General features: G+C 35.8%; 1 long non-coding RNA gene across 1 annotated transcript in view; it reads left to right on the top strand.

The window, feature by feature from the left end:
• Nucleotides 1-25,744, top strand: part of LOC126649757 (uncharacterized) — a 50,515-nt gene extending 24,771 nt beyond the window's left edge. The window contains exon 4 of the long non-coding RNA XR_007631136.1: nt 25,677-25,744. This is a non-coding gene — a long non-coding RNA (uncharacterized LOC126649757). The remainder of the gene's footprint in view (nt 1-25,676) is intronic.
• The last annotated feature ends 1,969 nt before the right edge of the window (nt 25,745-27,713 follow it).

The following is a 27,713-nucleotide window of genomic DNA, read 5'->3' as shown; positions in this document are numbered from 1 at the left end:
GATTTCATATTATTTTCAAATACAGTAGGTTCCAAACCTTGTCTCCAGAATCCTGAGCAAGGTATCTAGTTTTTTGGCTCACATAAGACTGGAATCCACCTTCATATGGATTTGAATGAAGCTGGAATATTTAACTCATAGTCTAAACTGATCCTATTTTTCAGCTTCTCTAGGGACTTCTTCTCTTTCATAATTAAGATCATTGAATACTAAGCACCTTTAGTACTGAAAGCACTTTGAAGGTGGAATTGGAGACTTTAAAAGTGTATTGTTTTTTATTTCTGCTTATCAGACAAATACGAAGGAAAGCAAAGGAAGGAAATCACATAAAGAGCTAATGCAGACAAATGGCAGTGAGAGTTTACCCTGTTAAAACATGGTGGAACTGGGAAAGACTTTTGAAATTTTTTTTTCTCCCTTATTTTGGTTTAGAACAGAGATTTCTGTGTTAGTTCTTTATTAGTTGGAATGAGTCCAGAGGAGGGCCACAAAGATGATCAGATGACTGGAGCATCTCTCCTGTGAAGACAGGCTGATAGGGGATGTTTATTCTGGAGAAAAGAAGACTTCAAGAAGACCTTTTAGTGACCTTCCAGTACTTAAGAGGAGCTACAAGAAGGATGGAGATGTACTTTTTACAAGGTCTTGTATTGATAGGACAAGGGGTAGTGCTTTTAAAATGAAAGATTCAAATTAGTTATTAGGAAGAAGTTATTCACCATGAGAGGGGTGAGGCAGTGGAACATGTTGCCCAGAGAAGTTGTGGATGCCCCATCTCTGAAAGCATTCAAGGACAGGTTGGATGTGTCTCTGAGCAACATGGTCTAGTGGAAGTTACCTACAACCATGGCTAGTAAGTAACTGTCTTGATGAGAGTAACTACTTGCTCATATTGATCTATATAACAGTTTCATGAAGAAGGCCATTTTCTATATTTTGCGCTGATGATGTCAAGCCTTCTTAAAACAAACAGAATGAAAGAAAAATGATGAATTATAATGACTTTTGAAATACTAAAATATTTTGCTAAGCTATGTCTAGAGTGTCATAGGCCTAGAAGTGAAACTCTGAGGATAAATGGCCCTATTTGGCTTGCATCCATTCCATTAAGAAGTAACTCTAAAGCAGATTTATTCTGGAGAGTTTGAGATTTCCTGAAGCCAGTCAAAGACTGAGAAAACAGTTGTGGCTAAGTAGGTGGATGAGTTCTTGAACTCACCCCTTGAACCTCTGCTAATGAGAAGAACTGATGCATCATTTTATGGAATAAAAATATAAATAATGAGAATATTAACCTGGAAAAAATGTAAAATGTCTTCTAATGTAGTGAACTTGTCCTTCTTTTTTTTTCTTTTTTAATGGAAAGATTTTATGTTTAAGAAAACTGAAAAAAAAAAGAGTTCATACTCTTGATTTTTCTTTTTTTTTTTTTTTTTTTTTTTTTTAAGAAAGGATCTCTAAAGATCATTTGTGATACCTCTTCTTGAACACCATTTACTGCCCTGTCTAGTTCCCTTGGTATCCCTTCCAGCAAACACCCCATGAGGAACCTTTTCAGGATGGGGACTATAGTTGTTGAATACCTCTGCCTGTTTCTCAGAAAGGAACAAAAAGTGCTATCTACCAATACAAAATATTCCTTCTCCCTTATAAAACTTTAAAAAAAAAATTATATTTATATATACCTGTAAGTATTCATTACAATTACAGATGAGGCCAATGTATAACCCTGTGTTTACATTACACAGCATACCCACGGTTTGTCCTGTAGTAAGTTTATAACTTACTGCAGTAAGTTTATAACTTCCACTTGTACATTTCTGTTAGACTTTGGTAGTTTATGAAGGGAAAAGAGACAGACATCAAAAGCAAACAGCAGCAAAAAAATTCCTTTAGTATAGTGCTTTCCCATGCTATAATTTTACTAAATAAAATAGTACTCTAAAATTCTGTCAAGATAAAACCTTCTTACAACTGTGTGTCAAACACACTTTGTAATGTTAACATTACAAAATATTCAATAGACACCTCATTGTTCATTTAGTTCCATATACCAGATTAAATGTCAGAAACAGATAGTATTTCACAACATTATAAGTTAGGAGTATATGGAAGGTTACAACCATATTTATTTATACATTTATTTGTTTGATTGTTTATTTGTTTATTTATAGTGATGTGGGTACAAGATTCCTAAATCTTATTAAAACCTATCCAAATAATGCAGGAAATATCATCTCTTCTCTGGACTTCAAAACCTATCAAACTGACTTCTATGTATTTCTATACCTAGTGTGTAATAAATACCATTGAACCTGTTGCTGTAGGGAATCTCATAAAAAACCTGTTGTGATGGCCTGACATGTCCAGAATGCCTAGATAAAAAAGTATCAGAGACATAATATTCATGTAAATGTTTTGAAATCTGCAGTATTAAAGAAGGTAAGGTGAATTTTTTTTCCCATTTAACTGATATTTAATGGATATGCTACACTGTAGGGTCATCTGGAATCTTAACCATGATTATTCTCATTTTTAAGTAGGAAAATGTTTAAATATCTGTGTTAGGAACTTTTGTGGTCCCTAGGGTTGCAGTATCTATAAATGTCCCAGTTAAAAAAGGATTGATCTTTTCTGTAACATGTTCCATATGAAAATATTATTTTCTGCATAGTCTACTTCAGGTCAGTTGAAGGATCACTAAGCTGGACAGGGGATTTTTAAAATAGTATGTTGATCCTGGAAAATAGTTCAGTGTGATAGGAGATGACTGCTAGTCTATCCGCTTTTCAAAGGGTTTTATCTGACACTAGCTCGATCCAAATAAAAGGGTCACTGGAGACCATTCAGTTTAGTCTTAGCTCATTTTCAACTGAAAGGAATGCAGTTTGCAAGCTCCAAGATTAGTCTGCAGTGAAAATCAAAGGACAGAAGCACAGTTAAGAGAAAATGAGATTTGCTTCAGAAACTATGCTCTGATCCAAACTAAAAGAAAATGATATAAAATTCTAAATATATATATACACACACCCACATATATATATACACACACATATATGTATATACATATATATAAATACTCCCTGGTGGAGGAAGGAAATGAGTTGCCTTAATGTTCTCAGGCCTTCAACAAGATACTTAAAGATGTCCAATGAAATGCAACAGATGAACCCACCCAAAATCCAGTTTTTTTCTTAGTTTAGCCATTGTGGTTATGGTGTTAGAGGTCATCCTCCCATTACATTTTCAACAGAATTATTTAAATGCATACTAATTATTTCTTTTTAGACTATCTTTTCAGGAATAGGGAGTGGAGTTGATAAGTCTTTTTCAGATTGGAACCTGTTTCATGAGAGGGCCTTCTTTCCATGTTCGCTCTTCACCTTTCACCTTTAAATTTCTATAATGTGCATGTAAGACTATACGTTTCATCAGATCTGGAGAAGAACAATAAAGGAAATTCTAATGATAACCTAAATGTTGTGTTTATCTAGGATAACTGTCTGAAGTTTGGTTGCTGCTTATTTTATTTAGCTGTTTTACAATATGATATATCAATTATATAGATCTTACTTAGCAGTGGTAGCCAAATTTGCTGAAGCCTTAGATGGTGAATATTCACCTGTATGTGTTAGCATTTACCTAGCTAAGTAAAGGAAGGCCTCAAACCTCCTTCGAGTCAGAAGATAAGGATGCTACAATCATCAGCATAAGTTGCAGCCTTGGAGATAAGAAAATAAATAGCCCATCTAGAGAAGCTGAAAGGATCCAATGAAGAATGGGAGGACCCCTGACCCCAATATTACTATTCGTCTGATTTCTTCTGTGAGTGATGGGGAACTTAGATTGAAAGGATATAATTACTGATGTATTTCTTTGTTGGTGCCTCAAGAGGGTCCTTCTTAGGAGGCACACAGTTCAAGCTGTAATGCAAGTAATAAATAAAAAGTACTTTCATAGAGGAATCTATCTTTCAGCTTATTGATTCAACGGAAACCTAGAGTCAAACCCTCCTGTGGTGGCTGGCATGTGTAACTTCCATAATATAAAGCTGGTCTTATGTAAGACAAAAATATCACAGTCCTGGAACTGGAGTATCTCAACCCTTCCTTTCTTCTTCCCTATTTCAGCTTAGTTTTTTATTTTAGTTTCTTTTTTTTTTTTTTTTCCTCTGTTCCCTCCCCCCACATTTTTCCCTAGCTGTACACTGCATCCCTCACCCAAAACTGGGCAGGAAGCACATGCATTTATATAGTCCATTTGTTATGAATGGTACAGCTCATTTGAATTTCTCTCCTTTCTCCTTTTTTTTTTCCAGTGAGGGGGAGGGAAAACCTCCATTTTTGGCTTCTCCAGCACACCTGGGCCCCCCCCACGTGGCAACTACCAGTGATCCAACAGCGCCTCCTGCTAACTGTGGTTAGAATTGCACCAAAGGGTGCAAACTGAACTGTTTACTTTTTGTTTGTTTGTTTGTTTTGAAGGGAATTATTTTTGGGTATAGGATTATTGTTTGGCTGTTTTATTTTGTGTTCTTTTGTTCTTCTGCCAATACACATATATCTTTTAATAAAGGGCTGTTATTTTTTCCTTTTTCCTCATTTTTCTCAGTTGGAGTCTTTTAATTTTGGATTTACAATTGCTTAGAGGGAGTAGTTTGGGTCTTCCTCATAACTCATCCTCAGCAAAACACTTGTATCTCATTTAAACTGAGACATCTGTCCTCCCCGTCCTGTCCTCTCTTCCTTTTTAGATTTCACCTACTGATTTCAGACCATTTCTCTGTATTACTAACACAATTTTAAAATCTAAAACTACCCTTCAGAGAGCTTGCACTCGCTACTGCTTCATGTCATTTGGAAATTTTTAAGGACACTCTACAATTCTATCCAAACCACAGCTGAAAATACTGGACAGAATAAGTTCTAGCATAGGTCCCCATGAATTCTCACTAGAAGGGCAATCTGATAGCCTAACTGCGCTTCAAATAAAGTTGTTTTGTTGGATTATATATTCACTTTTTTGTTATTTCATCTTCATTATCAGTGATTTTTTATGAAAACCACATTTGGAAGTAAAATTCCAGTAGTCAAAGTGGATCTGTTTATTATTTTTTTATGAACTCTTCCAGGTTTTCTATGAAAAGACTAAATTAAATTAGTTTAACACAGTCAATACTTGACAGATCCCTACTTGATGACTCTTGACAAATCTATTTTTATCCTCTCTGTATATTTTTATCATATTTAGATATTTAACTGAATGTTCATAGACTTTTTCTTATTTTCTGCAGTGTTGAAACTAAAGTAACCCATTATTAACTACTTATTGACTCCTCTTTTTCTCACTTTTATATATAGATCTACTGCTTTTCCTAAACCTATTACAAAAGAAGAACTGAGCAATCATCATTGGTGGTTAAGAGATTATTTTAGTTAGGTTTTTACATGCCAGGACTTCACCAGGGCATATTGGAATCTAATCTATGTAGTAATTTTTTACTGCCTTATTCTGTTCTATACTACTATCCTACTGGTCAGTCATAACTCAACTGCTATGTTCAAGAGATCAGAACATAATAGCTGGTTCATATGTTTTTCTAAATCACCTATTTTTTTCAATTAATTGAGGTACTTGTTGTTCATTTTATCTTCTTCTTACTTACATTATTCTGTTCCCTTTTTTTCTCACACATGTTGTAGTTCATCTTTCAAACATCAAACTTTATTTTTATGTGCTTGTTTGATACTTTAAATTGATTTATTTACAACAACCTTATTTTCATATTTTTATGGCTACTTTTTATATTCAGGCTATTAATAAAAGAGTTTGTGGTATAAAAAAAGTTTTTTACCACAGGTCCGAACTTGATTTACCACTGAGAAAAAATTTACTCTGTTCTCTTTTGAAACATCCTTAGCTCATTTTTTATTTGGATGTAAACCAAGGAATAGGTTATTGATGTGTAAGTTTGCAAGAAAATTTAGTTACTACATAGCCACTGTGCATCCCCATTATCATGGCTGTCCTAGATAATTATCAAGCAAAGCCACAAAGTGTTCAGAAAACAAAAGAATAGGCGACTTACCATAAGGGATGATGATAACAATTCAAAACCAAGAAGGAGCTGACATATCACAAAATTAAATTTGTGTTTATTTAGTGATATGCTTTTTATAATTCTTTATATTCAGAATGATTTCTCAGGTGACCTTTTTAAATATTGCAGTGAGAATTTCACATAATTCAGCTCTTTCCTTCTCCAGTGACCTTTTTAAAATATTGCAGTGAGAATTTAAAATCATTCATCTATTTTGTATTCCACTCTTAAAACCTCATGTCACACAGAGGTAGCTCATATATATAATGTTTTAATTTATTTACTCTACCATACACTTATACGCCTAGCCCAGTTTATTGATATTTCTACAAGGCAAAACCTGTTCTGAAACAAATTTTAAGGGCATACCATGCTATGTAGTGGTAACTTTATTGGTTTTGGCTAATACTTCGAAGTCAGGAAATGGTTGTTGGGATATACAACCAGGTTTTCTATTGTTCTGAAGAGCATAGATGTATTATGATTTAGGTCATTTATCACATCTATGACTTTTAATTATTTTTGGGCTTTGAATTCGGGATATTTTCATCATCTCTCTGCATCATGACATTCAACTCTCAAAGAGAGGGATGTGGAACCATCTTAAAACTGCCCTGTTTTAGTCTAAAATTCACACTGTCAACTGAATAAGTCTCCAGGCTCACACAGACTGTGCTGATCAGAGTACCATTGACTCTGAAACAGAACTTCAGCACCTCGTTCATGTCTGAACTGTAGAAAACTGGCATTTGGATGTATAGATCTGAAGCTGAATCAGTTTCTCTTTGTTGCTACCTTAGAAAGTAGCACATTTTTTATGACGTGATTATAATATCATTTTCTGGGACTCCTAATGCCATGAATGAATAAGATAATAAGTTGACACAGGAGTATTTTCATTTCCTACATAATTAAATGAATCATAACAGTCTAGTCATGTTCTAATTTAATTTGGTTTTGAAACTCTCACTACAGAATAGATTCTTCTGTTCAGTCTTTTACATGTGTGAGTAATTTCTAGGTACAGTAGTTAGACATCTAACTTTTACTTCTTTCTTTCTTACCCTTACTCACCTCAGAAATATGTCTTATACATTCTAGGGGTCCCAATTTTATGCAGGTTGTGTATTTTTGTTTGTGCGTGTGTATTTATATGCTTACAATAAAGTGCCAATTAATAACTGATATAACTTTCTAACAATTCTCCTGTGATCCTAATTAGTCTTTAAGGCTTTACAAAGGAAGAGACTTTGTTCTCTTCTGTGTTCCTTCAGCATAAAGAGAAGAAATACAGTACAGTGGGACTGAACTTGGTGTTTTCTCTTACCAGAATCTGTTTTTCAGTCCTTATCAGTAACAGAAAAGTGAAATGCATCCTATTTACTAAGTTGCACTCCTTACAGCTCAGACAGGGAACTACAGAACAGTCTACTACAGTACTTTTCTTTTTCTCCAAAAATCAAACTATCTCCAGCTTTCCAGCTGCTAGTATGTATGTATGTGCATATTATAATTGTTTTTAAAGACCTAACCCAAACAACATACAAGAAAAAAAATCATCAAATCTCAGAAATCCACCCTTTTCTTCATGAAAATCTGTCTGTTCTAGGCTCTAAATGAGTTTGTTCAGTATTAAAAGTGAATGGTTAAGATATGAGAAATGTTAGCTGTCTTTTGTTTGTGATCATTCATTCTTAGGTGTATATAAGGTATCAATTCTAGAAGGCCAAATGTTTTTCTTAATATTTATTAATATTACTCAGATTTAAGATGCAAGAGGGGAAACTAAACACTTGTGAAAGAGAAAGCATTTTTGTGTATCTCCATCATGTCCTACTCAAGAATAATTTTTTGCATTTTTCACTTAATGTTTGGCATGAAATTTCTCAGAAATTATTAATTAACCCTACCGTCACACCACTATTACTACATAGCATGCTGTTTGAGCATGTGATTCAGCTAGACAACACACAGACTTTAAAGAGTCCAAGCAGAGATAGGAAGAGACTAAAAAAAAGACAAGGAAATAAAAATTCTTAGAAATTCTTATATTCATTTATGTGGACATATATACATTACAAATATGTAGATTATTTTATATAGGTCTTTTTTCCATCCTGATTTGATAGCTAAAAGATTATTAAAAACCCCAAAACTAAAGAAACCTCACTCCATAACAAAAAACTCCATAATCCTTTTTTTTTTTTCTTCAGGTTAGAAATTATTTCTGAATTAAGCAAAAATTGTAAATGACCAGAAATAAAAATCATTGCATGAGTTGTTTTGACAAGACAAATGCAGAACATAGTGCAATAAGCCCCTTCACAGCAAACGGAAAGGTTCTTAGAGTTGCTAACAACAAAAAGATTAAGTGCTCTTCAACTATGATAGTTCCAATTGGTCTTAAAGAAAAAAACAAAACAAAACAAAATACTAGGTTTATTTTTGAAGAATTAGCAAAATAATAAATCCAGAATAAAGACACTTTTCAGAAAAGCCAATAAATTGTAAAATAGAAAAATGCGATATTTATTTTAAATGTGGCTTGAGTCAGAAAAAGGATGGAAATAAAGCTTTTTCCTATGATTTAAACATCAGAGTAATTTATTTGTACATTTCTCTAGATGTATTCACAGATTAGTACCTTAAGAATGTTAACAAAAGTTGATGTTGAAACGCATGTCTAAGTTCGAGTAGATTTGTGGAGAAAGAAAAATGCAATTATTACATACAATCAAAAAAGACAAACCTCACATTCTTAAAAATTTCTGCATAAAAATAAATTATATTTTATGTAATGTTTTAATGAAATTATTTATTCATGTAATTAACTATATGTATTGTTATAATTTTGATTTCATTTTAAGTTGATCATTACAATAATCTGTAACATATATTTTTGTCCTAGATCATGTAAAAATAACCATTTTTAAGGGAATTGAGGTATTTCTAGTCCTCTTCAAAATAATTTTTAATTAAAAAAATATATAATTATTTAGATACTTTGTTCAAGATCCAGCTTCCTGTCTCATCCAAATAAGTATGTCTACTCCCTTCAGAAAAAATTGCTCTAAAGTAAACCAATTAAGATTTAATCCAAAAAGGTCACAAATGTAAACATTTTTTAATTAATTAATAGGAACATTTTGTCACCTTTTTTTTTGTTGTTTTTGACTGTGTTTTTTTTCATTTGTCCCATTAAATGAGAACAACTGTTTATTTTTATATTATTATATGTAGATTTCTCTTAGGCTGTGAACTAATGTGGTCATATCAAAGCTACTAGGACTCCTCCAGTATGCAAAACATTTTAAGTATAGTACTAAACTTATTAGTTTCTATGGAAACAGTTACTGTTTTATAAAAGATGACAGACTGTATTTACAGAAACACCAGAAATGAACATAGAATAGTATGAACTTGACAGATTCAGAAAGGATAGTCTTGTCAGAAAGATGCTGGACCATACTTTTATATCAGAAAGAATGCAAATCCCTGTCATGTTAAGTGAGTTGATAGACAAAGAAGCTGAAAGAATAACAGAAGATGTAGAACAATTCAAGCTTAGAGATTTGTAGTGATGGCTGTAACGTTAACATTTCACAAAACTGAAGTAGCCATTCACTTCCTTGATAAACGGCAGAAAGTGAATTCTCATACTAGTTCATGGGATGTTACTGACTGACAGTGTCAGTCCAGTGTCTAATAAGTATAATTCTGCAGTCAGAATAGCATGGACAAAAGTGAGATCTCTTGCCTAAAGATTCTTGCCTAATTCATTTGCTCATTTGCACCTATCTTTGCTTTAGAAACATTCCATGCTTTTATATAGTTTCATGATTGGAGCAGTGGAAAAATGGAAAGCAAGGCGCCAGGTTCTCCTCCTGAGGTGAAACCCTAGAAACAGTTTTCAGGAAAATCCCCTCAGAATGCAAGAGTTGTTGTTCTGAAACATCAAACAGAGACAGATTCAGACATCAGGGGTTATTGTCCTCTGGTAAATGTTTTAAACATTAAGTTATTACTGTGAAAGTATACAATGTCATTGGTTCCACTTATTGTTAAGGAAAATTTCTATACCTGCAGGGAAATTCCTCCTCAATTGTTTATTTGAAATTCAATGATATCAGTGTGATTGGATGTGCATAGTGCATTGAGTGTCCTCAGAGAGTGTAGATGAGCTGGGTATCTTTCTGTTTAAAGCAGTGTGAGATTTATAATGAAGATAATTCTAAGTCTCCTAAAATGGTAGTGATTTTCAACTTATGTTCCAGCACCACCATAAGCAAAGTACATTTCTGCCAAAAAAACCTATTTACAGACACAAAAGCTCATAGACAGTTTAGATCTTTTTTAATTTTTCATAAGTACTCATTCTAAACACTGTTTCCTCTGTAGATGAAAAAGACTGCCTATGTGCATGAAACTGAATTTGTTCCTATGGTCACAGGTATTTTGAGAAATAATTTATGTAACACAGAGAGTAATCAGTTTATCTAAACTAAAATCTATTCAAAATTAATAAAATAATATTTTTCAAGTGTTTTATTATTTTCTGGTTCAGTTCTGTTATTACTGTCATATATTTATTCTTCTTAATTATATTGCATAGTTAATCTTACTAGCTAAATGCAAATACTTGTTATAGTACATTTTTTTAAATTTCTGCCCTAACTACTCTTGTGTTATAAATAATTCTCTAAAACTTTTTTCCTGAGTTTTTTCTTTTTTTTCCCTAATCTCAATCTGAACTGAATTATTTATATATTGCTTAAAATACTATCTCTCTTTTTTGTTTGTTTGTTTGTTTGAAGCTATATCCTTTCTGTATCTCAGTTATCTTGATGCAATATGTATAAATAAATAACAATGCAGAAATACACATTGAGAAAAATGGGCTATCAGCAATTCTTGACCACATCTCATTATTTTCTAACTTGTCATGGGAATAGCTGTGGTATTCACTGCAGTCTTCCCTACTGGTTTTATGCTACCAAGTTTTATTTACAGGTCAAACAATGAAATCATTACACAGTCACTCCAAATGTAGATTTCTTATGGAAGTTAAAATATATATAATAATTTCACAGTCTATAGGAATATTAGAATATATGATTATTTTAAGATAAATGTTCAAAAATGGGAGCCTAAAATGATATTAAAAGACCATTTTGAAATCTAAATATATGGGCTGTCCGTAAAGCACATAAACACTTAACTACTGATTCCTATTCATATGGATCTGGATCCAATACCTGTGATTCCATTCCCACCTTAACCTTACAAAAATCTGATACCTCACTTCAGTTACTCTTAACATTTGAGCAGTTGCTTTACGAACTAGATCTGTAAGTACATGGTTTCTGAGAATTTCCAATCTTACTTTTTTTTTTTTTTTTTTTTTTACTTTACTTTGTAGTTTAGTTTATCTTAGTTTCATTAATTTGGTATTGCATTAATTTTTGAACAAATTCCCTAGCTGCCAGAAAAATGAAGGTAAAACAAGGGCAGACTGAAGAGCAGCTGTCAGTTACAACATGTAAAGGAGAACAGCAATTGCAACATAATTCAAGTACATTTATTCTTAGGGAAAAATCTTGGTCTCATTAGCCTTAGAAACTAAGGAGTAATTAATTGTAATTGCTTCATGGATCAATCCCACCTTCACGTTCTAGCAAGTAGAACATTCAGCAATTAAATGAAGCATAAGCCTTACTTCATGCCTTAGCTGTGTGAATGTTTTTCTGCAAGAATAGGATACAACACTTCAAATAACCATATGAAAAAGGAATTTTCTAGAAACAAATTGGAACAATAGTCAAAAACAAGAGATTAAAATAGGTAGAAAATTTTTTCAGCATGGGAGGCAAGCTTTTTAGATTTTCTAAATGACAAACAGTGATTCAAACATTTTTCTTCCCTTTACCATTTTTCTCTTACTCAGATAAGGAGGTTCTACTCAGGCATTTAGAGCTTTTGTGTCTGGGTCTGTTTTAATCCAACTCACTTTGCAAATTGAAGAAATAGGTAGAGAAACCTAAAATTTTCATAAGAAGGTGCATTTGTTTATGTAGTATTGCAGAAGTTGAAACTGAAGTACAATAAACTCAAAATTCCTCAAATGAAACAGATTACAGCAGCCTCAAGCTCATTAGTCATTAGAAACTCTAATTCTCTGCATACTCTTCTCCTACAAACATTCTCCTGGGCAAAAAAAATGACTCCTCCTCAATGTTCACTATAATTCAATATGAATAGACTATTTCTCTAATATATCAAATTCTGTCAGCCTTCAGGATCTATCCTCTCCTTAAGGATGGCCTTCCTGATTTCTCTAAACCACCATGGCGCATTCCTTCTTCTTTTTATGTCTTTAGCTTATAATTTACATTCCCCAGTCATTCCCAAATATTTCATATTCCCTCTCTGTCCCAAAACTTCTACAGTACATTCTTATACATCAGAATGCTTCTCTTAAAAGGAAGAAAATTTTATAGTTTTGTCATGGAGAAAAACTTCCATCTCTACAGACTGGAACTGTTTTTTTTCAAGTTTTCATCAAGTGCTGGTCTCTGGTTCAAACAACTACATTTCTTTCTCTGGCTGCAGACATGAGACAGAGGTTAAAAATCGGAATACTTTTGAAAGCATTAGATATTGCTGAAGGTAAGAAAGTCTTAAAAGCTGTAAGTGAGAGTTTTATTCATAAACTGTGTGATTCATCATATCTCACATCAGCTACACATATATGCTACAAATCAGTGGCTCTGTGTTTTAAATAAATTATATGAATACATTTATAAATATGTAGAACATATGAAAAATGTATAACAACTATGTTCAGCAAAGTGTGGGGTTTTTTGTATAAAGAAAGATCACACAAGTTATTTTGGTCTTGCAGGTAAAATTCTTTAAATTTCTTTTCCTATGGTTTTATGGTACTTGACGGTTTTCTTTCTTCTGTTATTATTTAAGTGTCATTGATGTTTAAATTATTCATGAACTTGTTATTCTGAGATGGTTTCTGTGCCTGGCCATTCCAAGGTGTTTGTGGGTTTTTTCTTGTTTGTCTGAAATACTGTAGTGGTAATCAATTAAATAACTCCCTTATTTAAACAAAAATTTAGAAACTACAGGTTGACTTTATGTCATCCTGACACAAATATAATTGCCCAGCAATAACAGTCGTATATAGCTTCTGTACACACAAGATGAAAAGAGTACTAAAGTTGAGAAATCAAGTGCTGAATGATTCAGAATGTCTATATTAAACTTTCCCAGGTAATTTAATACAGCTTCACTTTTAAATTATTTATTACTTACTCTTTGTAACAGTGCTGCTATGGTACTGTTCTACTGCAATGTTATCATAATATTTTTAGGTATTTCTTGAGCACTTTCTTCACAAGAAAATTAATGTAGAACTTCAGGAACATGAAGTGTTTTTGAGATATGAATCCCACCTTCACAGTAATAGCTACCTACGCAATAATTTGCTTTAAACAAGAAAGTATTTCATCACTCAATATCCTTGTGTTTATGGTTCCTCAGACAATAAGCCAATGCACCCAATAGTCCCAGCTCTTAGGCTGTAAATCAAGGGCAATTTTGGTTTTGCTATTTGGAAAGAACATGGTAATCCAGTGTTGAGATTTGTTTTGGAATAGGGCACTTAGAATTAGGTGCCTCTGCACATATTACGTGTATGAAAAATTTACATGTAACCTAAGTCTGTAAATTCTTATTGTAGTCATTGTAGATTTAGTAAATACAATTATCGGACCAGAAAAGTATTTTAATCTAAATGTTTAAGGCTTGACTCAGTTGCTTCTATGTAAGATGAAGTTTGAAATACCCTTTGGTAGCTTTCCTCACAATCAGCTGATGTTCAGAAGCCTGACAATTTTCTAAGCATCTTTGTCTTATCTGCCAGATCAACAAAGATTTCTCAGATACTCCAGGGCAGCTCGAAATGTCAATACCTATTCAAGCAGTTAAATCCTTCCCCTAATAGCTATTAGTCTGATCAGTCTGTAAATATTTTCTGCTACATTGATCCATAGCTCAACTGCAGAGTAGGCTGTAAAATTCTCAATCCTCCTTTCAGAAAAGTGGTTGTGACAGACACATCCAAGATCATTTCGTGTTTCCTACGTATTAATAACTTATCTCACTTCATGTAATAGGTTGGCTATAGGGAATCCCAGAATCTAGCAATCTCAAATCACTAAGGAGCCTACTATGGGGATCTATAAAACAGTTGCAAATTCTATTTCACAGAATAGGGGTTTGATTTAGGCAATTCATGTCAATGTTTTAGCTATCTATTGAAGCATTCCTTCTTAATTAGCTGTTTTGTATTGTTGATGGAATAGAGATAATTATATTGATTTTGGGGGCCAGTGGGCTGCTGCTTAACTTAGGTACCAATGTATATACATGGAAATTCTTACATTGTCCATTAATATCATATATGTTCATATATTTATATACATATAGACACATATATATTCTTGTCTGAATATGTAGAAACCTAGGTATTACTTTCAGAAGGAATAATTCCTAAAGTACTCACTTAAGGATCACTAAGGAACTTCACTTTACTTGAATCTCTGATGTTTCACAAAGCTTAAGTTGTACTTAATCTACACCTTTTATTAATGTCAGAATACCTTCAAGTCTAGAGATGTAGTCTTAAGGAATTAAAGATATAAATTTCAAGTTTGAACCATTCAAACCAAAATTTTAAAACACGGCTGGTACATTCAATACTATTTGAATTATGTTTTAAGAACCAAATTATATAAAAAAATTACTAAAATCTCTAAAATGAGAAAACATGCTTTCCACAAAGTTGCAAAAAGCATTCGAATTCCTCACCAGCACTAGTGCTATGATGTTATTGTAAATATTGAGCACCTCATAACTAGCATAAAGATAAAAATTATCCTTTTACTCTCTTTTTAGATGATGTAAACTTAGTATGTAAGATTTTGTAAATGGTTCAAAATAAGGAAATGTTATGCACATGTTAATAAAAATAGCTTATAAGATGTAATAGAACAAATACATATTTTATCCATATAATAATTCTTTCTAATTAAAGGAGAGTATGTATCTTTATATCTGTATGGAAAAATAAATGTTCTATGAAATTATACAGGTTTAAAGAATGCATCAGTTCTATTTATTATACATAGTCTCTATATAACTATTCAGTTTTTGGTGTTTGTTTTTCATTTGGTTGGTTTGTTTTTTTGTTTTTGTTTTTGTTTTTGTTTTTTTGTTGTTTTGGGTTTTTTTGTTTTGTTTTGTGTGTGCGGTTTTTTTTTCCCCCCCTTTTGAACTTTCTGCTACTTTATGAACAGGAAACATCTTTTTATAAGATATGATCAAAAAGGGTCAAATTGGGCATTGCCCATGATTAGCCTATCTTACAGAAGAGAAAAACATGCAGCTAACTTAAAAATAGAAAAACATGATCAAAACACTCACTTAAGTAAAAGTTAAGACAGAAGGATATACTGCTGGCATTGTCACCTCCAGATAATGATAGAAATAACAGCTTTCATGAGCAGTTGTCATGAGCAGATGACTGTAAGAAAATGGTTCTGTCAGTTCTTGCTATACAAATAAAACACTGCCAACAAATTATCTGCCACTGTGGCATCAGTAGCAGTAATCTCATGCTACAAACCCCTCAATTGTTAGTGACCTACTCTTTTAACGTTAATATTTTCTTAAGAAATCCACTTCACAGAATCACAGAAGCATGGAATGGGTAAAGTTGGAGGTTTTGAATTACCTCAGGACCCCCACCAGCAGGAAGCCCAAGGTGAAGAAGGACCAATAGGGCACCCCTGGGTCCATAGGTGGTGACTACCTTCTGCTTGATCTCTCTCTCCCAATCCTCTTTTCTATTTCTTTCTATCTGTCTATCCCACATACATTGTTAATAAAATCTGTATTATTGACTTTGAATTATGGTCTCATTTGCAACTTAACTTGGGTAGAGGCATCTCTCACTAATCAGTTTTTGACAGGGAGCGCAGTGGGTTACGTCTGGTCCAACCTTCCTGCTCAAGCAGGATTATTCTAGAGCACAATGCACAGAATTGTGTCCAGATTGTTTTTGAATATCTCCAGTCAGGGAGACTCCACAGCCTCTGGGCAATCTCCTCCAATGCGGAGTCACATGCACAGTAAAGTTCTTCCTCATATTTAAGTGGAACTTCCTGTGCATCAGTTTCTGCCTGTTGCCTCTTGTCCTGCTGCTTGGCAAAACCAAGAAGAGCTTGGCTTCATTCTCTTGATGTTCTCTCTTTAGATACTTATGCATGATGAGGTCCCCTCTCAGATGTCTCTTCTCAAGGTTGAACAGGCCCAGCTCCCTCAGCCTTTCCTCATAAGAGAGATGCTCCAGTCCATTTATCATCTTTGATGCCCTCTGTTGGACCTGTTGGAGCTCTATGTCTCTCTTGGGCTGAGAAGCTCAGAACTAGGCACAGCACTCCAGAGATGATCTCAGTAGGGTTGAATAGAGGGGCAGGATCACCTCCCTTGACCTGCTGGCAATGCTCTTCCTAATGCACCTGTGGACACCATTGGCCACAAGAGCACACTGTTGGTCATGGACAACTTGTTTTCCATCAGGACTCCCAGGTCCTTCTCCACACAGCTGCTTTCCAGTAAGTCAGCCCCCAGCCTGTATTGTGCCTGGGGTTATTCCTCACAGGTGCAGGACCCCGTACTTGCCTTTGTTGAATATCAGATGGATCCTCTTTGTTCATCTCTCCATCCTGTTGAGGTTCTTCTGAAGGGCTGCTCAGCCCTCTGTGGTATCAGCCACTTCCCCCAGCTTTGTGTCATCAGCAAACTTCGTAAGGAGGCATCTACCTCTTCATCCAAGCCATTGATGCATAAGTTAAATAATAATGGTGCCAGTATTGAGCCTTGAGGCACACCACCAGTGACAGATCTCCAAGTAGACTCTGTGCCACTGATTGCAACTCTCTGGGATCTGCTGTTCAGCCAGTTCTCAATCTGTTTCACTGCCCATGAATCCAGTCCATACTTCCTGAGTTTGCCTATGAGAATATTGTGAGAGACAGTGTCAAAAGCCTTGCTAAAGTAGAGGTAGGCAACATCCACTGCTCTCCCTCCCTTCCTCCCTCCATCCATCCATCTAGTTGTTTTGATTGTAGAAGGTAATCAAGCTGGTGAAGAATGATTTCCCTTTAGTGAATCCATACTTGCTTCTGATCACCTTCTCATTATCCTTGTTGATAGAGATGGCTTCCAGAGTGAGGCGTTCCATCACCTTTCCGTGGATTGAGATGAGGTTTACTGGTCAGTAGCTCCCTAGGTCCTCCTTCTTGTCCTTTTTGAAGACTGGGATGACATTTGCTTTCTTCCAGTCCTCAGGTACCTCTCCTGATCACCATGACCTTTCAAAGACAACTGTGAGTAGCCTGTTTATCGTGTCTGCCAGGTCTCTCACCACTCATGGATGTTTCCTGTCAGGGCCCATAAATTTGCGGATGTCAAGTTTGCCTGGGTTTTCTCTAAACCAATCCTTCTTCACCAGGGGAAAGTCTTCTTTCCAAGATTCCTTTACCCTGGTCTCCTGGGTCAGAGATCTCTGAGGGTTAATCTTGTCAGTGAATACTGAAGAAAAGAAGGTGTTTAGTAACTCTGCCTTTTTTGTGCCCTATTACCAGGGTCCCCTCTCCATTTAATAATGGGCCCACACTATTCTTAGTTTTCCTTTTGTTACTGATGTACTTGAAGAAGCTCTTCTTGATGTCCTTGACATCCTTGGGCAGATTTAACTCCAGATGGGCCTTGGACTTCCTTGACTAATTTCTACCTAATCTGACAACTTTTCTATATTCATTCCAAGTGGCCTTCTTCCATATCCTGTATATTTCCTGCTTATGCTTGAGTAGTGACAGGAGTTCTTTGTTCATACATGTAGGTCTCTTGCACCCTTTGACTGATTTCCTGTTTATCAGGATGCAAGCTCAATCCTAAGAAACCCGTGTAACTACAAAATATATTGGAATCCACAAATTACACAGCCTTTACCTCACATGCATGCAGTTGCCTACGGGCAATTAACTGCATATGAATAGATGAATATGTCAAAACTGTAATGCCTAATCATAGTAATGCATGATATTTATTATAGAAGTATCAGAAGTATCAGAAAATAACCATCTATACAATTTAATTGAGTTATAACTATTCATACATTATATGTTGTGCATGTAAATATATACAGTGCATTTAGCTACAGAACCTTCATGGTATATGATATAGAAAAACATGCATTATATAAACTAAATTATATAAACATCCCTTAAAAATTCCATGAAAAGTTTTAGTAATTCCAAACTGATGTGCCCCCCCGTTATCTCATGGCATGTCCATGTGGCATGGCAGCTGGGCCTTGCTGGCAGCAATGTTAGCATATGAGCTATACCTAACCCTATCGGAGGAGGAAGTAACCTACTTACAAGAATAGAGTATCTTGACCTTAAACAACCTGTCAATCACTGTGAAGTTGCAGACAAGACAGAGAGCCCCCCAGAAAGGCAGATGGTGACAATGACAGTCAGTTTTAGGTTCTGGGTGACGCAGAAGAGATCTGTTAGGAATTGGATATTTTGTGTAGCACCTTTACCAGGATGGTGACTGGTATGACTCCAGAACAGTTATGAGGAGCAAGATCTAAGAGATTCTAGAAACACCCAAGAGACAACCCAGGGATTCTTGGCCCAGTCCAAGGACTCTACACCCCACAGCTGAAATCATCTCATCAGTCCTCTTGATTATTCTTCTGAACCTTGAAATCACCCTGTGGAACAGGGGAACTGAGTAATTCTTAAAAATTGCATGTATCTGTGAGTGAAGTGTTTTACTGCCAAGTCCATTTAGTCTCCACGCTGCCAATTTTATCTAAAACCACATCACTCCTATACCCCTTGTGGCCATAGTGCCCTTTATTTTGTGTGGTCTCTCAGAGAATTTGTTTAGTTGCATCAACTTGACCGTTTTCCCATCAAGGACAATGATCTAATCCTCTTCTTTAATCATCTGAGATAGAAACCAATTCAAGGAGCTGGGTTTGCACAGATTGGGTTAATATGGTTTCTTAGCTGTCACTATTCTCTTGATCCTTTCAGGTCTTTGTGTTTATCCTGATTAGCCTCAATCAGATGACTTAACAAAAACACATCCTTTGTAGGAAAAAGGAGTGCAGACAACAGAAATCTTCTTTGTTCTAAGCTTAAATGTTCCAAGTTTATTGTTAGATACTACAGTAGAGGAACCACTACTCAGGATTCTATCAGAATCACTGAAGTTTTTTTCAACAGTTTTTAAAAGCCTCTCCTGGTAAACACTTAACTCTGCCTTTCACAAAAGCCATGCTTGATGTGCTCAAAACAGTGGATATCTCCTCTTCCCTCCCACATATAGTTAAATATATTGCTGATTTCTTTGAGACAGGGTCCAAATCATAATGAACTCAATTCAATCCCCCAGTTAAGCATTTTAATCATAGAATCAGAGAATAGCAGCATAATAGATTATGCTGAAATTGGAAGGGACACATCAGGATCATTGAGTTCAACTCCTGGCCCTGCACAGGACACCCCAAGAGTCACACCATGTGCCCAGCCAACTTCTTGGTGAAGAACCTTTTTCTAACATCTAACCTAAACCTCCTCTGACCCACCTTCAGGCTTTTTCCTTGAGTCCTGTCACTGGTCACCACAGAGAAGAGATCAGTACCTGCCCTTCCTCTTCCCTTTACAAGGAAGTTGTAGCCTGCAATGAGGCCTCTCCTCAGTCTCCTGCAGGCTGAAAAGAACCAAGTGACCTTGGCCATTGTTCATACAGCTTCCCCTTAAGACCCTTCACCATCCTTGTGGCTCTCCTTTGAATGGTCTCTAATGGCTTAATGTCTTTTTTATATTGTGGTGCCAAAAGCTGCATACAGTACATTCACATCTAATGGACAGTCCTATACTCCAGCAAGAAAATTCCTTGTGTCAAGGTACAGTGTCTTCCAACACCTTCTTTCTTTCATGGAGTCACATGGAATTTTTCCTGTGATCTCTTTGGATTAATTTAACATGATTCCTGTTACAAGTCTTCTTTGGTATGATTTATCATTACAGAATGTGCTAATCTTGGTACACCGTGCTGTCTTCCAGAATGAAATGCATTTCATGAAGAGCAATTGTTTTTGTTTGATGTGAATTTCAATTAGCAATTGAAGGCATGGCAACCATGGATCATTTTACATAGATACATCTCCACAGTGTCTTGGGGTGACGTATTGCTCTACCATGAAATAAAATGGTGGTGTCACTTCTCTGTAACTTGACTCACTATATGGAATGTTAGGTTTTGTGACTAAAAGCTAATGCAGTTAAACACAGAGACCTAGCTGGGATCAGATGAACAATGACAGACCATGAAACCTAGGAATGGAACAGCTACTCCTAAAACCATCAAAGGACAGTGATTAGACCATTATCCCTAGTGTGAAACTCTCCAAAGGGTCAAGGAAAGAAAGTCTGTCTTTGAAATACCATGCAAACCAAATGGGATTACTGCCTAAAGGGCTATAGGGTTTATTATAAATGCGGTGAGGAAATGAATTATGGTACTGTACAAATCTTAAAATGGAATGTCTCAGGTAGGGGCAAAAGGCAGGGAAAAGGATTCATTAACGTGGAACAGGGAAGAACAACCATAGGAAAACAGAAGGAAAATAGTTAAAAGGAATGGGTTAACTGTAAGTAGGGTCTGATCAAACAGGTCTAAACTTACTTGACAGAGTCCTGTGTTTGATTGACACATTCTGTCCTTTTTTCTCACATACTTCAAACTTATTTTTTCTCTATGTGTATGTGAGTGTATATATGCACATAACAGCTAGAAAACTTCAAGGTGAACTATTCACGGAGTAATACTGAATTGCAATGACCAACATCTGAAGAAAGAGAGATCCTGCCTGCAAACAAGAAGTCCAGCTGCCCTGGAGGAAACCAGGGACTGGGGAAAGACCAAGTCTGGAGACCAGTGACAGATGTGTGTCACCACTAGAAAATTTGACATGGTGAGAGACAGTGACTGCACAAGGAGTCTATGGTCTGGTATAGGTATTGGACAGACTTGAAGTTTGTCCTAGTATTTGAGAGATCTATCAATGTGGGTGTGCCGGTGATTCAAGAAAATGAGGGTGATCAATCCTGATCAACCTAAAAAGAAGTCCAGCATTGGCATGCTTGCACACGTCTTTTTATCAGGAACACATCCTCAGCTTCACCACCAACTGCACCTAGGAGTACAGAAACATATGCATCTGTTGTGCTATGATACAGCAACCGTCTGTGCCTAAAAGTCCACACAATTTGACTTTATTTTCTACTGTGGTGAACTGGAAAGCAGAAATCCCCCAAGTCCTGAAGTCTTCCAGATTCAGCTACCCTTAATAAAACTTCTTTCTTGTCTGATGTGAATTCCAGCCTGTGATTCAAGCAACCACAGGTGCAGAGACCATTCTACATGGAGGAATCTCCACAGTGTCTCAGGGTGAGGTGTTCACTTAACATGAAGAGAAAGCTTTTGTCACTTCACTATAGGACTTGACATCCTACTCTGTCCTGTTGTGTTACCATCTGTCCGGTATAGTCAAGAGTTACAGATGCCAAAACTCATTTGAGCCAAAGCTGGAAGAGCTTGTTTAGCCTAAATACAGATTCTGTTAGTTTTGGGTTTTTTAAAAGATTCTTATTCAATAAAAGATAAAATGCTACCAGAAAGGTTTGAGGAGAGAAACAATGAAAATATATTATGAAATAAAAAATATTATCTTTTAAATGTTTTTCTTGTTATTTCTAAATACTTTAGTAACCTACTTGTTACATGTAATGTAAATTAATTCTTTTAAAATATTAGTTACTAAAAAGTTAAGAGTTTTGTGTTTAAATATTGAATCTGATTGATTAATATAAAAATTTTTTCCTTCAAGATTTTATTTTACAAATAATGTATTAAAAAAATCATAATGAGAATGGAGGAACTATTTTTATATTAAAAAAAACCCAGAACAACAACAACAAAATCTACCTCAAAAAAAACAATCCAACCCAAACCAAAACATTTCTGATATGGTGAAACTGTTTCTTTACCAACAAAACTAGACTCTAGACTCTGATCTAGTAATACCACTGTACTGTATATCTGTAGTGGGTTTACCCTGCCTGGACACCAGGTACCCACCAAAGCCGCTCTCTCACTCCCCTCTGCAACTGGACAGAGGAAAGAAAATGTAATGAAGGGTTCATAGTAATGTATGAGATAAGAACCAGGAGAAATCATTCACCAAATACCATCACAGGCAAAACAGATTGAAATTGGGGATATTAATTGAATTTATTACTAACAAAATAGAAGAGGATAATAAGAAGCAAAATAAAATCTTAAAAACACCTTCCCCCCACCCATCCCTCTTTCTCAGCTTTACCTCTTCCTCTCCCATGGCACAAGGAAAATGAAGGTTACGGTCAGTTCACCACATGTTGTTCCTGACAATGCTCAGGGAGGGGAGTCCTTCCCCTGCTCCAGAGTGGGGTCCCTCTCTTGGGAGACAGTCCGCCACGAACTTCTCAAACATGAGTCCCCCTCACAACAGTTCTTCACTCTCTGCACTTCTGTGGACCTCTGTGGGCTGCAGAGGGAAAACCTACTTTACCATGGTCTTCGTCACAGATTGTGGGGGAACTTCAGCTCTCGCACCTGGAGCACCTCTTCCCCCTCCTTCTCCACTGACCTTGGTGTCTGTATGTTTGTTCATCTCACATATTCTCACTCTTCCCTAGCTGCAATTGCATCTGCCCAATAACCATTTTTTTTCCCCCTTCTTAAATATGTTATCACAGAGGTATTACTATCATTCCTGATTGGCTCAGCCTTGGCTAGGAGCTGCCCTGGAGCTGCCTGGCATTGACTCTGCCACACATGGAGGAAGCTTCTAGTAGCTTCTCACAGAAGCCACCCCTGTAGCCCTCCTCCTACCAAAAACCTGCCCATGTAAACACAATATAATATCCTTCTCATTTAGGTAACTTCAGTGGAAACATAAAAAAGTAAAAATATATTTAATTTTATTTATTTATTTTATTACTTTTTATTTATTTTTAGATAGTGTAGAATTTGTCATGATCAATGACTTAGAATGAATGAGAGTTAAACAATACTGTATTACTTTGATTCTTCTAGGAACAGACGCATGACAGTTATCACAGCCTAGATGACATGAAGCAATTTTGTTGTCAGTCCTAATCTTTAGGCCAATTAAGATGCACGAGGAAGAGAATTCAATTCTCTGAAAAGAGTTCTTCTCTGAAGGAGTAGTCCTTGAGCTTACCTTTTTAAAATTTATTTATTTGTCTAGATTCCAGATGCATAGTGGATATGTTTTTATACATAAATTCTTATTTTCATTTGTTCATATTTTATGCTGTCAGTCTTCCTAAATATCTGTGTTTACTGTGTAAATGATGCATTGTGTATACTCAATTCAGGGTTTGCTTGTGAACAATGCAAATTTATCTCTTCCCTGAATCATAATCTCCAGGGAGATAGAAGTCCATACAAAACCGAGGATTCAGTTTAAAAAGCTTCACTATAGAAAGTTTCAAATAACTCCACTTTAAGTAACTTAAAGTTAATAGAATAACAGAATGGTTTGGGTTGGAAGGAATCTTTAAAGATTCTGCTAGTTCAACCCTGCCTGCCATGGGCAGGGACACCTTTCACTGTTCAAAGTCCTGTCAAGCCTGACTTTGAACATTTCTAGTGATGAAGCATCCACAGCTTCTGTGGGCAATCTATTCTGGTGTCTTACTCCCTCACATAATGAAATATCTTCCACAGGAGAGGTGTTCCAACTCTCTGATCTTTTTCATGGTCCTCCTCTGGACCTCTAATAAAACTTATTCTATCAAGTATTTAAAAACATTTACTTATTTAACATATTGATTATAAGTGAATACATGTGTCCTATTTCATATTTGATAAGTTCCAGTATCATAATGCATGACTATCCACTTTGCCAAATTACACTCAGCTCCAGGTTTTTCCAGTATCTCATATTCTCTGATTACACTACAAATATTACCTGACTTATATATCTGGTTTTTTCCTTTAGAAGTTTAAGGTTGAGATGGTGGGGGTTTCTTTCACCACAATCTGAAATCAGGAGCCAGTTGCTGTGTGTGCCTGAAGCTGGGAAATACTACAGTAGTGGAGCATGTGCCTTGATACCATCATCTGCCTCTATGATTTTTTCTTTTCACTGTAGGAGTTTGCATAATATATTGTAATTCAAAAATCAGGCTCCATTTCAACAAGTTCCAGGTGTAAAATGAATATTTCACACAGCTCTGCTCCTCAGCTTGGTGTAAGAGACTGGGAAGCACAGTGTTATTTACAGTAAGAAGAAACTACAAAATAAATTTTTATTTGTATGAAAGCTGTTTCTGTACAGAAATATCTGCATAAAATGGACCACCCCTTTCACAAAAACCTGACTGTTATAAGATTCTAGGACTTGTAGATTTAATTTCTCTTTATGCCACCAACAGTTAATACAGAGACATATTATAAAAGCAGAGCATTATGAAAGGGGCATTAAGAGCCAACAAGAAAAACTGGATCACTGAGTGAATCACAAAATCCCAGAAATTTTTCTTTTGCTGAAGATGGTGATATTTATATTTTGTCATAGTTTTTCCTATCACTTTCCTGATTGGTAGCAATTGAAAAGAGGCCGACATTTTCCCAAAAAGAGCTGCATATGGAAAAGTACAATTATGTCTGAGCCACAAAATGAAATTAATCATCTTAAGATTCTTCAGGTGCAACTAGAGTTCAATAGCTAATTATTTTCTAAAGGACAAGAGTGTTTTGGGATAAGAGAAAAGGTATTTCACTAAAAGAAAAACAAAAAGTAGAGTACTTTTTGACATTTCTCAGAAACTTTTGACTTCATAACCAAGTTGTACTTCAAATAAACTAAAGACATATGCAATTTCATACTATGCATTTAGATATTTCTCAGGGAAAGAAAATAAGGATGGTTCCATTCAAAAGGGGTTTGCTAGCTGATGTTGTCTTTTCCTTGGAAGAAGAGTACACTTTTGCTACCCTCCCTTGCACACCCAGTGGCACAGCCCAAGCAGTGGTAGGACAGGTCTCTCCCAGGGGGATGAGTCAGCCTTGGATGGTTTGAGCTGGTTGGAAGCAGCTGGTTGGAGGTGCCATGATCACATGACTGCCATTAGCTAAGGAAACACAACCAGTTGACCAGGGACAATGGCCTGACAGATCTCAGGAGTGGGGAGGAAAGCCCTTTCTGTCAAGGCAAAAGGGAGAAGTACACCTCCAGAGCCCCAAGAGGAGCCAGAGGAAGAGGTGGACACTTTTGCCATTGGCACTGTGCTCCTCCTGGGAGGACTGCAAGGCATCAAGTTGTTGTATCATTCCCTTCCAACAGGTACGCTCACCTGGGAAATCTGAGACTGTCAAGGAAGGGTAACCACAACACCAGAGTGAAAGAGAAAGGTAACGGGAAGGGTAATTGCAGAAATAGTTTAATTGTATTAATGAGAATTTTCTGTATTGATTTTTATATGACTGTTACTGGCATTGAAACTAGTCTAGTAATAGCTGCTGACAGTATTTTTGATTGGACTGTGAAAGCATTAATTATATTAACAATAAATCCTGTTTTCATAAACACCATGCCCATAAAAAGATTTTGAATAAAAAGCCTTATACCCCACTTGTGGCTGTTGTTGTCCTTGGCACTCAAAGCCAAGGTCCTGTCAGAGCTCTAAAGAGATGATGACATTGTCCAGGCCTTGGGCTGGAGGAAGGCCAAGTGCTGGGGCAAGGGTGGCCTCTCACCTGTCAGAGGGGAGCTATGGTCCAACTGAGCACACAGTCACAAGGAGTAGGAATGGTGTGAGAACATGGACAAGCAGCACATCCCCAAGGAGAACAGTGACTGCTGTGGTCTACCTAAAGATGCTGCAGAGGCAGGAACCTGAACCATACAGTGAAGGGAAGAAAGACGGTGAGAGGCAATAGTCAGAAGAAAAATACATGGAGACTGCTGAAGTCTGCTGGAAATGTATGGCATCTGGAAACACAGGGAAGTTCCTTCTTTGTCTCCAGAACTGCACTTACCAAAAAATAGTGTCCTGGTAACAGGTTAGACACTAGTCAAAGTTGCCATCAGACCCACCTGAGTCTTGGTCAAGTATGGCACACTAACTGGGAGAGGCAGATGATGACTCACAATCATAGGGGACAGATGGTCTTACTCATTTACTGACCTGACTCATTCAGGTCCCTTCTGACTTGAGATATTCTATGATTTTATGAATTTCAATGCTTATAGCCAAGCTATTAAAAATGCCATCTCTAAATATTTTTGAATAATGAAAAAAAAAACAAAACCCCACATTATCAAGTGTGTAATATCTTTTCATGACTGCTACAAATTTTTAGAGGTATCCCAGAAACAAGAAGAAGAAAGAATGGTTATGGATGTGCCATATCTATTATCCAATAGACATTTTTCTTGTTGAGGATCACTATATGGAATTGATGGAGCTGCCATGAATATTAGGCTGTACAATTGCTCAGCTGTTATTCAATGGCTTGCAAGAAGGGTAATGAAAAGATTCCTAGACATGTTCATCAGCTCTGATTTGTGGGCAATGTTTATTGCAGAGAGAGGTGGTTTTTCAAGACACACTCTTTTTAGTTGTCATCGTTTTTCCTTTTCTTGGTATAACTACATGTAACAATGAAACAGCATGTGGACTCCTGCACTTTTTAGGTATGTACATGAAGAAAACTGCAAAGAACTAATTTTTTTTTCTGCAGCATTTCTTCTGTATGTTGCAATTCCAGTCTTTAGCATATTTCTTACTGTGTGTAAACATTTCTTAAAAAGTGATCAAATTAAGTGTTCAATTCCCACGTCTCTAAATGCATTAATCCTGATGGAATCTCAATAATGAGCCCTTTTGGGGACGTCTGGAACATAGCCCCAGCTTCCATCTCAAGAATGGAAGTGTTGATCTGAGATTAAATCCATGTGCATTTACCGAGTGCTTGGATGTCATGGTGATAAACACCACTAAAAGTCTAAAACAAAAAGAACAATGACATGTAATAGTGAAAGGATTTGCAGGAAAATATAAATCTTGTTGACTCAGAAAAGAAAATTGAAAAATGGCCAAATAACATTTGTTGAAAGAAAGTATCTTCAGGAAACTCTGTAGAGTAGACAGTTGTTGAATAAAAGAAACACTAGTGACATTTTATAGTCTGTATTATGTAAAACTGGCTTGAAAACAATGCTAATATGAACATTAAATACAACCAGAAAGCTATTTATATAGAAAAAAACCAGGTTAAATCAAGAAAAGAATGGAAAGAAAGAGCAAGAAAGTCCAAGTGTTATCTTGGTGTGTTTTCATACATTTATGACATAATTACTTTGGAAAGAAAATCTCAC

Source organism: Myiozetetes cayanensis, unplaced genomic scaffold, assembly GCF_022539395.1.
Source record: "Myiozetetes cayanensis isolate MyiCay16 unplaced genomic scaffold, myiCay2020 scf5-8, whole genome shotgun sequence".
NCBI lineage: Eukaryota > Metazoa > Chordata > Aves > Passeriformes > Tyrannidae > Myiozetetes > Myiozetetes cayanensis.
The sequence above is the reverse complement of the archived record's forward strand: the minus strand, read 5'-3'. Positions and strand labels throughout refer to the sequence as shown.